The sequence below is a fragment of the Colobus angolensis genome, unplaced genomic scaffold (assembly GCF_000951035.1).
Source record: "Colobus angolensis palliatus isolate OR3802 unplaced genomic scaffold, Cang.pa_1.0 Scaffold38, whole genome shotgun sequence".
Lineage (NCBI taxonomy): Eukaryota > Metazoa > Chordata > Mammalia > Primates > Cercopithecidae > Colobus > Colobus angolensis.
This window is the reverse complement of record NW_012117154.1, coordinates 2530573-2545482: the sequence shown is the minus strand read 5'-3', so window position 1 is coordinate 2545482 and position 14910 is coordinate 2530573. Positions and strand designations below refer to the sequence as shown.

The following is a 14910-nucleotide window of genomic DNA, read 5'->3' as shown; positions in this document are numbered from 1 at the left end:
TGTACCCACAAAAATTAAAAATAAAAAAAAAAGAACGTAAGACAGAGTTACCATTTGACCTAGCAATCCCATGACTGAGTATATGCCCAAAAGAAAATAAATAATTCTACCAAAAAGATACACACTCATACGTTCATCAGCATTATTCATAATAGCAAAGGCAGGGACTCAACCTAGGTGCCTATCCATGGTGGACTGAATAAAGAAAATGTGCTACATACACACCATGGAATATGACATGGCCATAAAAACGAATGGTATCATATCCTTTGCAGCAACATGGATGTAGCTGTAGGCCAACAGGCTAAGGGAATGAAATGCAGGAACAGAAAACCAAATATCACTTGTTCTCACTTATAAACGGGAGCTAAACAATGGGTGTTCATGGACCTAAAAATGGCAACAATAGAAACTGGGGACTCCAAAGGGAGAGAGGGAGACACAGGGACAAGGGTTGAAAACCTAACTGTTGGGTGCTATGCCCAGTATCTGGGTGACAGGATCATTCCTATCCTAAATCTCAGTGTCATGCAACATATCTACATAACAAACCTGAACGTGTACCCCCCGAATCGAAAATAAAAATTGAAATTATTTTTTAAAATGCAGATTTTTGGCTCTGTCCCAGGTTTGGTAGGCCTGGGAACCTGCATTCTAATGGGCACCTCCAGGTAAACTCCAGGTTGGGGAACCCTGCTAAAGGTCAGGAAAGCAAGCTTTCTCCATGTGAAACTGTCCCAGAGGGCACAGTAGCACTTCTGTGCTTTTTTTTTTTGGAGTTAACCTCATTTATTAATATAGATGTACATTATTCTAAATAAAATATAAAAATAGAACCAACCCAAATGTCCATCAATGATAGATTAGATTAAGAAAATGTGGCACGGCCGGGTGCGGTGGCTCAAGCCTGTAATCCCAGCATTTTGGGAGGCCGAGACGGGTGGATCACGAGGTCAGGAGATCGAGACCATCCTGGCTAACACCGTGAAACCCCGTCTCTACTAAAAAATACAAAAAACTGGCCGGGCGAGGTGGCGGGCGCCTGTAGTCCCAGCTACTTGGGAGGCTGAGGCAGGAGAATGGCGTAAACCCGGGAGGCGGAGCTTGCAGTGAGCTGAGATCCGGCCACTGCACTCCAGCCTGGGCGATAGAGCAAGACTCCGTCTCAAAAAAAAAAAAAAAAAAAAAAAATGTGGCACATACGCACCATGGAATATTATGCAGCCATAAAAAAAGGATGAGTTCATGTCCTTTGTAGGGACATGGATGAAGCTGGAAACCATCATTCTGAGCAAACTATCTCAAGGACAGAAAACCAAACACCACATGTTCTCACTCCTGTGCTTTTGATACTAAGTGCCAATATTTCAATTTTTCTCAAAAGAGGGCCAGTCCTGATAAATATTCTACCTAGAGAATGTTCTTTTAAGGACTAAAGGAAATGCAAAAGCCTAAATACAAAGCAAGTGCCCCTGCTACTCCTAACAGCCACAATCCCCACGGAAACATTCACTTTCATTAAATGGAGAGGAGTTTCTCTTACTTTGTTCCTTGAACCACTGTTTATAGGGGCACTTCCGATTACCAGACACAGGTGACGAAAAGGTGAATGAGACTGGACCTCATGCCTGCTTCCTGGAGCCCACATTCCATGGAATGAGATCGTTATCTTGAAACGCTGATTGCTTTGCTTTCTTTTTCTGCACTTCTTACCTGTCTCTTCAACTGAGGCATCCATTGTCTTGCAGGAAAAGGAACACTCAAAGTTTAATTTGACTCACGGTTCATGGTCTTGAATGCGGGGCTTCTGATGGCGAGGCAATGCGTTCAGCGCCTAAGCAAAGCATCTAGCTCTCAGGACCTGTAAGTATTAAACCCATATGGAATGAGTCTTAAACAAAGTTATGAAGGCTGTCTTTGTAGCCCTTGAAACCAACTCCACCTTTATAAATCAATCCAGACCTGACTCTGGTGCTGTCCATCGGAAAGACCACACGACTAGGATGTCACCTTTAATTGACATCATGGTGGCTTCACCCCTCTTCAGTGCCTCCATAGAACCTTCTAGCATACAGGCACCCTCCAGTCTAACTTGGAGAACTCTTGGGATAAACACCTCTGTTGTTCACAGAGTCAGAACTGTGGTGGTTTCTTAATTGTAGAGCCAAAGCTGTGGCCTTGGTTCAGGTCGGCCACGTCCTGTGAAATGAAACACCCTGCACGGATGAGGAAGGGGCCCATCCCAGCTCCCTGGCAGCCCCAATCTGCTGGGGAGGCAGCGTGGGGATGGGTAGGGCTGACAACATGCTTCCCCTCCCCCAAGTGTGGGTGCAGCACCAACCAGTCTGATGAAGTCTCATCGGACCCACCACACCCACCTCTGAGCTCTTCTTTAGGCTGGTTCGTTTACCTGGAGAGCCCTTCCTGCCATATCTACCTCCTGCACGAATCCCATGCATTCATCAAAGTCTAGCTGAGACACTTCCATGACACGTTCCCAATCACGCCTTTAAACCCCCACTGCACCGTTGTCGTGCCTACGTTGTTTTCAGGTTGGGGTTGCCATGGCGATTTTCCTACTTTACTTGTGGGAGGGAATTTCCTTAGTTACCCCAGAGCATCGGTGTCTGACCCTGAGCTGGGGAAAATGCCCAATAAAAGGACTTATCTGTGCCCCTGCAGTTGCCGTAGACTCAGCCCCACAAGACGCTGTCTTAGACTGCAGGGCTGAGAGGAGAGGGTAGGGAGTCTATGCTCAACTGTGCTGCCTCACACTGGGCTGCTGACATGGTGATACAGTGAGAGAAGCAAAAATTACCCTTCACATTGTGAACTGCCCACATTGCCAAGCATAGAGACAACACAACAATGTTCCTAAAAGCTTCCATTTACCAAGTGCTCCCAGTGCACAAGGCAGTTTATAAAAACTATATAATTCGACTCTCACATTAACCCTGCACTGCTCATTCAATCATCGCCACCATTTCACAGTTATGAAAACCAAGGTTTGGGAAGGTCACATGTCTTGCCTGAGGTCTCATACTGCTCATTAGGTTCAAGGCCAGAGTCTCAACTCAGGTCCTGCTTCCCAAACCCATGCTTCACCCTAAATTCCCTAAAACTACGTTGTTAAAAAAATAGCAATCATATAGTTTATGTAAAAAATGGTATTAAGTGGGTTTTCTTTCATTAGCTCATGCGAAAGAAGAGGGAGATTTTAGAAATGACTTGACATAATTGTAATAGTAATGAAGTCTTGTTCAAATCCCTGCTTCTCATCTGGCTGCTCATTGGAATTGCCTGGAGAGTTGGTTCAAACCAGACTCTGATTCTGCAGATCTGGGATAACCCCTGCTTCCAAGTGATTTCCATGGGCTGCCAGGTTTGGGGCCTCCAGTTCAGGTTGCCATTTGGCCCAGAGAGCCGACCTGACCAAGCTGAGGCTTTATTCTTTTTAGGACACCACTAGCTGAGGGCTCTGTGACTGTTGGGACTTGAGACCCTTCTCATCTGCCCCAAGACTCGGTGGGATGGGGCTGCTGTCCCAGAGCTGACTCCAACATGCCGGCCTTTTGGAAATTTGCCTGGAGGCTGAACTGAAGGTAGGTCCCTCTTCCCTCCCCTCATCATTGATTTCTTTAACTTAAAAACACTTTTTTGCGGGATCTCATATGTTACAATCTATTAAATATTTCCTTCCTCTCTCCTTCGCCGGGTGGAGTAAAGGTATGTGGGAAAGGGAATGTCAGAGCAGGAGTAAGGAACTCTGGATTTGCTAAGACATCTGGATCTACAGCAGGCCCAAGGTACCCTGATGTACCCAGGACTAAAGATCCCTGGATGTGCATTTGAAGTAATGCCTTTGCACGGTTCTCGTGGTTTACATGGCCTCAGAAAAGCAGATTTCGCACACTCTATTTCTTCTTGTGTAGATGATACAGCATGTCCACCCTGCCCAACTCACTGGGTTACTTGGCACAAGAGAACCATAAAAGTGCTCTGAGAAATATGAGGCCTAATGCAATGGAGGGTGGGATTGGGAGCCACATGGCTGAATGGGACTGGCATGGGCTTGGGGCACAGGTGGGGTAACCCAGCCCTCTGGTTTGCCTGGGACAGTCATTGTTCATACTAGTGACCATTCAACTCTCAAAACTGAAAAGGATGTGACTATCTAAGCCCCAATCCTTGGAATCCTGGTCCAATCTCGCTACATCTTGGTTTCCTACTCTGAAATATGCAGGTCGTATCCATGCGTTTAGAGACAGATTGTGAATGTCAAAAGAAATTCCAGCTGAGAACTCTTTGTAAACTGGAAATAAAAATCACACAGTGGGTGTCGTCGTTATCATGAAGTCTAGGTGGTGTGAAACCAGGAAGCAGTATTTTGTGTGCCCTCTGGAGTCCGGTTCTTTACCGAGGGCTGTCCCTTCCTTCTTTCGGATTCCTCCTTCCTCTGGCCCGAGAGACCACTTGCTTTCTTTCCCTGAGCCCCAGTTAGCTTTTCTGAAAAACAGAAGGCTTGGAGTCTGAATTTCCAAGATGCCTCCCAGTGGTAACATTCAATGGTTTCATGATTCTAAAGAATGTTTGGCCTGCTGGTATTGGTTGCTTGTTTTCTTAAGAACAAAGAAAGCCAGACAACCTAAACATGAAATACAACCCCAGCAATGAATTACATGGGTTTTGAAAAAGGCATTAAGCAAGAATGATTATGTCTAATATTGGGCCTTCTGGCCTTCCCAGGGCCTGGGACCTGGCATCAGATGTCTGAACTTGATATACACCTGCAGGTACGGTTATGGCTGTTAATCTGCCAAGCCCCATTGTTCAAGCTGTCTGAAAGCATTCAATAAATTTCTCTTAGAAGCCATGTGTTATATGATTCTTTGTTTTCCCAAGCAATATTACTGATGTTTCATTTTAACTTACTTCAGCTCCTTGGCCTTGTGCAGAGGGTTTTTTGTTTGGATTTGCTTTGCTTTTGTAGAGTTTCCATGCGCTCTCTGGTGATGTCTCCCAGCAGTTACATTAACATTGTATTATGTATTTGGGGGAACATCTTGGGTTTCTTTCTTGCATTGTATAATGCGATTATCAAAGGGACATCTGGCTAGAAGATTTACAGATGGGATATCAGGGTGCAGGCTTCTCAGAACTTTGGCTCCAGGTAAGAAATAATAGAAACGAGAAAGAGAGAGAGAGAGAGAGAGGAAGATCGACTCTTTAGATCTAATCCCAAGTTAATCAACTTTGGGCAGCAGGGCTAGTCTAGGCTGGCACACAGGTGAGGGTGGGCTTATGACCCAGGCAGGTGGTCCCACTCCTGGCCATTCCTGAGCCCAGGCTCTGTCCTCCAGAGAGGACCAGTCACCCTGGGTTCCCAGAAGACCCACACAGGAGGCTGGCCAGGAATTCAATGGTCAGATTGTCTTTGTTTTTCATCTGCATCGCTGCCTAGCTCATGGCTGACCGATTGTAGCTGCAAATCCCTACCAGTTCTCCCTGTTTGGGACAGATGAAGTCTGTTTTGCAAAATACAACGGAACAGACAGACCTGCCCGGGCCTCCTTTCTCCATATGGCTTCTGCCTCAATTGGTATTTCTTTGACGCTCTATCCCATGGCCAGTCTTGACCCTCACATGACAAATAGAGCCCACACATCGAGCCCTCTCTGAATGTTGCGTGAGTTCATTCATTTGTTCTTTCATGCGTCTGTTCACGGATGTCGACTGTGGTAACTCGGCTTCTTAAATGCTAGGCTGCATCAAACCCACTCAGCTGGTCACGGGAAGTCCAATTGCTCTGAATTCCTGCTTTGTCTGAGTTGGTTCTGTTTAGGGACTATCTCATCACCTGCACACACGCACAATCTTCATTTCTTTCTGTGCCTACTGACACATGGAGTTCATTATAAATACACTCCATTATAAAACACTCACACACGAGGCACACAAAGCATTGTGTGTGTGTGTGCAGATTTGGCCAGTGGCTTGGGGACCTGGAGCATTTATGCTCCAGCAACACCAACAACTTTGGGAAACGTATTTCTGTGCTTAAAAGCATCCTTCACGGGCCATTTGCTGGGTTCCAGCCTCCCATCTCCCTTCACGGTTTTCAGCTCTCTGCCCCCTTGTCTCTCCTGCCTCTCTACTTTGTTCTTTTCCTTTTCTCAAATTCTGTTTTCGTTAGTTTGTTTTGTTTCATTTTTGGAGATGGGGTCTCACTCTGTTGCCTAGGTTGGAGTATGGTGGTGTGATCACGGCTCACTGTAGCCCTGAACTCCTGGGGCTCACATGATCCTCCCACCTCAGCCTCTCAAGTAGCTGGGACCACAGGTGCATACCACTGAGCCCAGCTAATTTTTGTATTTTTTGTATAAATGGGGTTTTGTCATGTTGCCCAGGCTGATCTTGAACTCCTGGACTCAAGTGATCCTCCCATCTAGACCTTTCAACATGTTGGGATTACAGGCATGAGCCACTGTGGCAGGCCCCTTTCTCAAATTCTTAAGATAATTCCTAATGCCACAATTCAGTGATTTCTTTTATATTGATCCATGTCCTCATATTCTTAATTTCCACCCCAAGCAGCTGTATTGAGATATTAAAGTCATAGATATTTATCTTGCTAATATTTGGTGAAGCATCCACTCTTAGGAGAGGGAAGATGACCAGGCCCCATGCTCTGTGCTCAAGGTGCCTTCCGTCTCAGAAGACAGTGCTCAATGACGGGACTGACGTGCATCCGAGGTGTCAAGATGGGGATGAAGCGGGGGCATCCAAAGTTTTAGTCAGAGTGCCAGGAAAGCTCTGTTAGAGGAAAGAGCCTTTCAGTAGACCTAACAGAGGTTGCAAACATAGAAACGGAGAGTGGGGAAGGGAGAGGGCCCCCATGTGGAGTTCACGGTCATCAGAGCCTTGGAGGCAATGCCGTAGATATCAGAAGGTGAGCGGATTCTGGGAATGGAAAGAATAGAGACATTTGCAGTTTCTGGTCTGGCATGTGCAGAGCTTGGACATCATCACTCCTATACACACAGTAAGAAAAGAGCCCGATCAAATCCCAAAGCAGCAATTCTTAGATCTGTCAGGGAGCTGAGGTCACAGAGCAAACCGCTGACCCCAAAACTGGAGGGGCAGACAGGTAAATGCAGAGTATCACAACTTATGGGAGCAAAAGCCTCTGTGGGAAGCAGCACTGGGTTCCATTTACCCAGTGCAACATATCCGGTTTTGAATAAAATACTACAAGGGGATCTAAAAGATATATATAAAAAAAAAAGGAGTTAGAAGAGACAGAGCAAGCATCAGAAATCTGACTCAGATGTGGCAGAGAGGTTAGAATGATCAGATGGGGAATTTCAAATAACCATCATTACTGGGCTAAGGGCTCTAATGGACAAAGTGAAAGGGGTGGGAAGCCCTGAAGACAAGGCTGGGGCATAAAATGCAGGCTGGGGCCCTGTGGAGGGGGGCGCGAGCGCGGGTGGGCGGAAACACACCTGTTCCTGCCTCACACCTCTCTGGGGAGGCTGTGCTCACCCTTCCCAGCAGGACAACCTCCTCTTCTCTGTCCTCACGTGCTGTTGGAGACTGGCTGGGTCTGGGCCCTTCTAAGCCACTGATCTCTCTCTGGGTCCCTCTCCCAGCAGCCCCAACACTCGGGTTAACAAGGACAACACCAACAACAACATGCTAAGGGCCTACTGGGCTTGCCTTTGTGTAAGGGCAGGATTGAGCTGGAATCCAGCTTCCTGGAGTTAAGGGCAGGAAAGGGGGCTTGGTGATCACAGCATGACAAAAGCAATGACTTTTTATTGTTTTAGCAGACAGATGTGAGAACACATCATCCTTCCTTTTTCCTTCCTTCCTTCCTTCAATCACTTAGCATTTACCGACAGGCTATGCTGACGTAAGCTGCTCACTCTCTTAGCAGCCATGATGAGCACTGCCCGTCAAGGAAGGCAATATTAGGAAGATGGTGGCTGGGCCCATAAGGGGCTGTAGATGTGTGCTGTGGGGAGATTAGAGGGCTCAGTGGGAAGAGAGGTCACGTGGGCCTTGGGTAGGGCCACCAAGGGTAGACCTTGCAGGAAGGCCGGTTCTCTCTTCTTGGAGGGGATGTTGGTTCTGCCTTCCCAGACCTCTTGCCCTCCTTTCTGATGTCAGATCTTGCCTCCCCTGACCATGAGTGTAGGTGGCATAAGACAGCTGGCCATTGTTAGTGATGTGGATTCAGGCACAGCGATACTACCAGATACAAGGCAAAGCAATCAGCAGTGATGCTTGCAATTTCTCCTCTCAGATTCTCTCTGATTCAACCTTCTGCTCTGACATTACAACACAGGATTTAATGGACCCCTAATCCTTGAAGTGGGAGCTTTTCAAATCCAGCCCACGAACACTTGTGCATGCCCACCACCCTGCATAAGGCAGTGGGCTGGGTCCCTATGCATGAGGTTTTGGTCATCCATAAAAAAGTGAAGGGGGTGCTTGACATCGCTATCATCTCCATTAGACATAAGAGTTCAGTTTCCATTAGAAGAAAGTTAGAGTCACAAAAAACACGCCCTTGCAAAGGTGTAAGCCCAGACCCTGACACTCAGAATGTCCTCAAAGGGGGGATGAATGTCAGCACTGTGAGGTGGACCCATAGTGTGGGCATCACAGGGTGGGGCTGGGTGGAGGCTTCAAGTAGAGAGACTACATGGTGAGCCCAGAAAGCAGCTTTGGGTTCAGTGTGCACACGAGCCCACGGAGCAGGTGCAGGAGGCTTCGCTCCATTTCTGTGTAACGTAAGGACACTCCTTGGGCAGGACAGAATCTTTGAGACTTAGCATTTCTGCATTTCTGTTTGCAAACAGGCCTGGGCTGATCTGGATTTTGCTTTACCTGATCCAGGAAAAGACTGTTGAGAGGAATGAATCAGAAATTGGCAGAATAGATGACACAAAAATCCAAGATCAAAGCTCTGATGCTATCACCCTTTGGATGATCCTCCACGAGACAGGCAGGGAGGACATTACTATGCATGATTTAAGAGATAAATGGTTCTGAAATTGACACGGCCTCTTTTGTTCAAACAGAGTGAATTTCTCAGGGCCATCGTCCATCACCAGCCCTAACTAGGAACTTCCAAGCTTGGGCGCAGGGTCTGTTTGTTGAATGCTGTGTTCAGGCTTTGTTTTGCCATGCCTGTCTGCATGAATGGAGGTCAAGGCTGACCCTGTATGAAGCCTACTCTGTGAAGACATCCAGGAGAGCCTTACCTGGTCTCTCAGGAAGTGACAGGAGTTTAGAATGGAGGAGAAGGTGCTAGTGTGCTTCCTTTTTAGTTTTGAAAAAGGCATGTGGGCTGTGCATTGGTTTAGAACCTGGCCCCGGGCTGCCCGGGGCTGCTGCTGTGGCTGTCTGACCTCCTATAAGCTGTAGGATTTTCCTAAACCTCAGTGCAATCATCAACCAAAGGGATAGTAACTGTGGCCCTAGCCTATGTCATTGGGTTTTTACTGGAATAGAATAATGCTGGGCTTACTATTTGGTTAGATGGTTGGGGATATTTTTGTCAACAGTTCAGCTTTACTTGTTTTCTCACTGGAGTGACCTCATGCTTGCGAATGGCTTTGGAGGTGGTATTCTCGGTAAACCGAACAGGAGCTATAGGACTGAGCCGGTTGTATTTGCACTGTGTTGGCTCCTGGCTGCCTGCGGGGGTGGCTGTGTCTGGCTTCTGCGAGACCTGCCCTCCTCCCCACCCAGCCTGAGGTCTGAGGCTGTTAAACCACAACAATTAGAGGGCTAGTTTTATGGGGAGGCTCAGATTGTTCACTCACTTCGCCTCGGTAATTACAGTGAAGTGGAAGCTGGTGGTTGGCTCTCGTAAGAGTTTGGATTTCCAGAATCAACCATGGGACTTACTCCCTGCAGATGTGGACCTTTCTGGAGCCCAGAGGTCCCCCCAGACAACCCAGTACCTCTTGAATGTTCTCTGCTCTGTATCTGACACCACCTCCACGTGACTTCAAAATACTCGGCTTAACGATGTCATGGTCTGTCCAGGGTTCGGAAGATATTTTGATAATCACAAAACATGAACTAGGGTACTTAGAGTTATAATCCTCAAAGTGGCCACATCCAAGCTAAAATGCTTTCAGGGATAATGAGAACCACCTCTCCTGATACTCAGTCTTGCTGTCTCAGGGCAGGGGAGACATTGCCATCACGATTCACGTGGGAAGATGTCTCAGGTGCCGTCATCCCTTCTTCCAGGGCAATGGTTTTCTATAGAGGCCTTGATCAGGTAACAGGATATCCTAGTTATTTAATAAATTTCATGGCACTTCCCACCACATGTTCCAAAGCAAACCAAAGCCACTCAAACACGAGAAATGATTGTATGCCATAGGAAAGGTGGCTGTCACGAAGTCAAGTCCCAGAGAGGTGATTTCTACCAAGAAGGTAGGAAGAGCACTGGGTTTCTTATTATCAGGGGGATGAACCCCCCTTACCCCTGCCCTGTCCCTGACACCTGGGCTGTGAATGAGGTGCAGTCATGGCGGGGGCTGAGTCATAGGAAGGCAGAGAGCTGGGCGGCAGTGTAGGTTCTGAAATTTCCCAAAAGGGGAGACTCGGGGATGCAATCTAGTTGGAAGAAATGATTAAGTTTACGTATCATGTTGGCAAATTCTTAAGTAGCTTTGAAAAAGAAAATTTTCAGCTGAATTAAATTTAAAGGAGTTTAATTGAGCAATGAATGATTTGCAAATCGGGCAGCCCCCAGAGTCACAGCAGAGACTACCATGCAGCCATGTGGTGGAAGAAGATTTATAGACAAAGAAAGGGAAATGATACACAGAAATTGGAAGTGACGTACAGGACAGCTGGATTGGCTGCAGTATGGCGTTTGCCATATTTGAACACAGCCTGAAGACTCTGCTAGCAGTGTATGAGTGGTTGAAGTACAGCCGCTGGGCTTGGCCAAGACTCAGCCTGTTACAGGCACATTCTCCTAAGTTAGGTTTTCCATCTTGCCTACCTATTAAGCTAGGTTGCAGTTCGTCCACAAGAACTCAAACATAGCAGTATGGAGTCCTGGCTGGGCGCAGTGGCTCATGCCTGTAATCACTTTGGGAGGCCAAGGTGGGTGGATCACCTGAGGTCAGGAGTTCGAGACCAGCTTGGCCAACTTGTGAAACCTCGTTTCTACTAAAAATACAAAAATTAGCTGGGCGTGGTGGTGTGTGCCTGTCATCCCAGCTACCCGGGAGGCTGAGGCAGTAGAATCACTGGAACCTGGGAGGCAGAGGCTGCAGTGAGCCGGGATTGTACCACTGGATTCCAGTCTGGGTAATACAGTAAGACTCCATCTTAAAAAAAAAAAAAAAAAAAAAAAAGGACTGACTCCTTCTCAGGCCATATTTAGTTCACTTTAATAGCTGTTTTGTTTCAGATTAAATAAATCAGTAAGATGCTTTAATCCACATTTTCATAGGATTGAGAGTATCAACTCTTTATCAAACAATGTTATTTTCATCATCTCAAGGGGTGGCTTTGAGGCTGCTGATGGACATGAAGGCAGGAACTAACATGTGCCCAAGCTTCCTTGGCTGGATAGCTGGAGGTAGCCTGCCACTTCTCTCCTGAAGCTGGCGAATGGCACATCTCGGACAGCTGCCTTTGTATCTCTCAACCTGTCCCCTTTGCAAGGACACGCTGTCAATCACAATCCCTTACTTCCTATGTTTTCTGACCTCCCTCCATACTCCATTAAAGGAGTCTGGATTTTTATCCAAGTTCTATCACTTGACAGCTGTGGGTGACCTTGAACAAGTCACTGATGCTCTCTCAGCCTCAGGTTCCTTATTTATAAAATGGGAATCAGAACACTCCCTACCTCATAGGGTAACGATCAGATTAAATAAGATAATATTTGGAAAGCAGTTGCCACAGCGCCTGGCATATTTAAAATATTCTCACTGTTGCTGTCGTCATCATCATCACAGCAGCAGTAGTAGTAGGTATTCGTATGTGTTTTTGCAGCAGAGGCTAGAGTCTCGGAGGATGTTTAACATGCTCAGAGGTATTAAAGCATTGCCATCTTTGCTGGAGAAAAGGACTGATCTTAGCTGTGTTTTGTTATCTAGTTAAGTTCAAAAATGCCCACCTGAGATCGGGGGGGGTGGGCAGTGCACCCTTTTAAACTCTGAGAAATGCAAATTAATTATGACAGCAAAAAGACTACCATCCTAGTCAGAATGAGCTAGGCTTATTGTGCTGTAACAAACAACCCTAAAATCTAAGTGCCATAATATGCAACAGCTGATTTCTTGCTCACTGCAAGCCCATCATAGGTCAGCAGTGGCGGAGTCTGCGCTCTACCCTGTGCAGGGACCCTGGCTCTGCTCTCCAGAAGTTTGCTGGTTGCCATGGTGGGGAAGAGTGAGACTGGGGAAAAGCTCAGGGGCGTTTCACTGCCTCAGCCTGGAGGCGCAGGTCAGTTCCGCTTGCATTTCATTGGCCAGTACTGGTCACATGGGCTGAGAATTCCAGGTTCCTATCGCTCCAGGAAGGAGCCTGAAACTGGCCGGTTCTGAGCTCAGTTCCTCCTTAGCATATCCGCAAAGGGCACAGCAAAGACTTTAGGCAGCGCCAGAGGCCATGTGGCCAGGGGTTTTGTTTAGAGTAGGAGCTGACAAACATTTTCTTAAGGAGCCGGAGGGTAAATATTTTAGGCTCTGAAGGCCATGTGGTCCCTGAGGCAACTACTCAGCTCTAGAAAGGAGCCTAGGCAATATGTAAACAAACGGACCTGGCTGAGTGCCAATGAAACCTCATTTGCAGAAACCGGTGGGCCCTGCAGACCCTGGTTTAGAGCAGCCCAGAGCCTCCCTTAGAAAACCAAAATCGTATTTTTAATAAAAACATAATATTCCAAGTGATATCCCTCAATTTGCCAGATGAATAGGGCTGCTGTGAGTAGAGGAGGGTAATGTGAGGGGTATTCAAACAACCACAGTTACAATCTCAGTGACAGATGTGAACCCAAAAGTATCGGGGACATGTCTCAGTCAATTTAGAAAGTTTTATTTTGCCAAGGTTAAGGACGTGCCCGTGACACAGCCTCAGGAGGTCCTGAGGACACGTGCCCAAGGTGGTCAGGTACAGCTTGCTTTCATACATTGTAGGGAGACATGAGACATCAATCAATATTTGCAAGATGTACATTGGTTCTGTCTGAAAGGGCGCCAACTCAAAGTTGGTGGCAGAGGCAGGGTGACTTCCAGGTCATAAGCACGTGTAAACATTTTCCAATCGGCAATTGGTTGGAAGAGTTACTATCAATAGAAAGGAATGTCTGAGTTACGATGAAAGGTTGTGGAGACCAAGGTTTCGTCATGCAGAGGAAGCCTCGAGGTAGCAGGCTTCAGAAACAAGATATTGTACGTGTTTCTTATCAGACTTAAGGTCTGTGTTGATGTTGGGTGATGAGGCATGTCTGACCCCCGCTTCCCGTCCTGTCCTAAACTAGATTTTCTGGTTAACTCTGGAAGGCCCTTGGCCAAGAGGTGGCGTCCATTCAGATAGCTGCGGGGCATTAGAATTTTAGTTTTGGTTTATACAGACAATGATGACTAGCTTCTATTCTTGCCCCATAGATTCTTAAAGTACTTCCGTTATTCCAATGACTTTTTTTTTTTTTAGTAGAAGAAGTAAACGATCTCACTGTTTTGGAACTGAATTTCTCATTTGAAACAGCAGAACGGGATATTTAAGAGCAGAGGAGAAAAGTTAGCAACTGCTGAGTCTTCTTTAGCATAATTCATTTAACATATAACCCAGGTAGCCCTTATTTTCACATATTCACATATTCCAAAGGTGTTCTAGAAACACCTTTGGAAGCTGCTTCAAGGAGAAGCCAAACTTAGAAATTCCTTTTCTCTCTCTCTTCTTCCATAAATACCCCAAAGCGGCCACTGCACCAAGTGCTGTTCTAGGCATGAGGATGTCGGAAGAGAGGCCCAGTGACAAGGTCGATGTTTCCATGGAGGTCACAATTCAGGCAATAAGTGCACAAGCAAACCGGTAAACGCAGCACATTTAAATACCAGTGAGTGCAATAGAAAACAACTCAGTGAGAGGGAGGGTGGTGTAAGAGTGGATGGCGTCCATGAGGAAAGCAGCATCTGTTTCTAAATGTGAGGCTGCCAGTGTCCACCTGCAGACAAGGCCGTCCTTCTGGCTAAGTTGAGCAGAACAGGATTTAATGCAGGGTATTAGGTGCTTTCAGAATCCCTCAGAAGGCCGGGCCTCCGCAGCAGCTCCCCAAATCACACCCCCGTGGGCTGCCGGGCACTGTGCTCACAGCTGCTGTCAGGAAAGTCGGGAACCACTAGCTGGGGTAGTAGCCACCAGCTCAAGAATGTGTGACAGGGCGGGGCACAGTGGTTCACGCCTGTAATCCCAGCACTTTAGGAGGCCGAGGCAGGCAGATCACGAGGTCAAGAGATCGAGACAATCCTGGCCAACATGGTGAAACCCTGTCTCTACTAAAAACACAAAAATTAGCTGGATGTGGTGGCACACGCCTGTAGTCCCTGCTACTTGGGAGGATGAGGCAGGAGAATCACTTGAACCTGGGAGGCAGGGGTTGTAGTGAGCCGAGATCGCACCACTGTACTCCAGACTGGTGACAGAGCGAGACTGGCTCAAAAAAAAAATGTATGACAGGCCAGGCACAGCGGCTCATGTCTGTAATCCCAGCACTTTGAGAGGCCAAGGTGGGAGGATAGGAGGATCACTTGAGCCCAGGAGTTTGAGACCAGCCTGGTCAACATAGTGAGACTCCATCTCTCTACACACACACACACACACACACACACACACACACACACACACACACACAGAAAC

The 14910-nt window shown here is 47.0% G+C and overlaps 1 long non-coding RNA gene across 1 annotated transcript; it reads left to right on the top strand.

Annotated features, from left to right (window-relative positions):
* The first annotated feature begins 1541 nt into the window (after positions 1-1541).
* On the top strand, positions 1542-4873 carry LOC105520357. Its single transcript, XR_001003121.1, has 3 exons — positions 1542-1605; positions 1749-1863; positions 3459-4873. It is a non-coding gene; the product is annotated as an uncharacterized LOC105520357 (long non-coding RNA).
* Positions 4874-14910: the final 10037 nt, after the last annotated feature.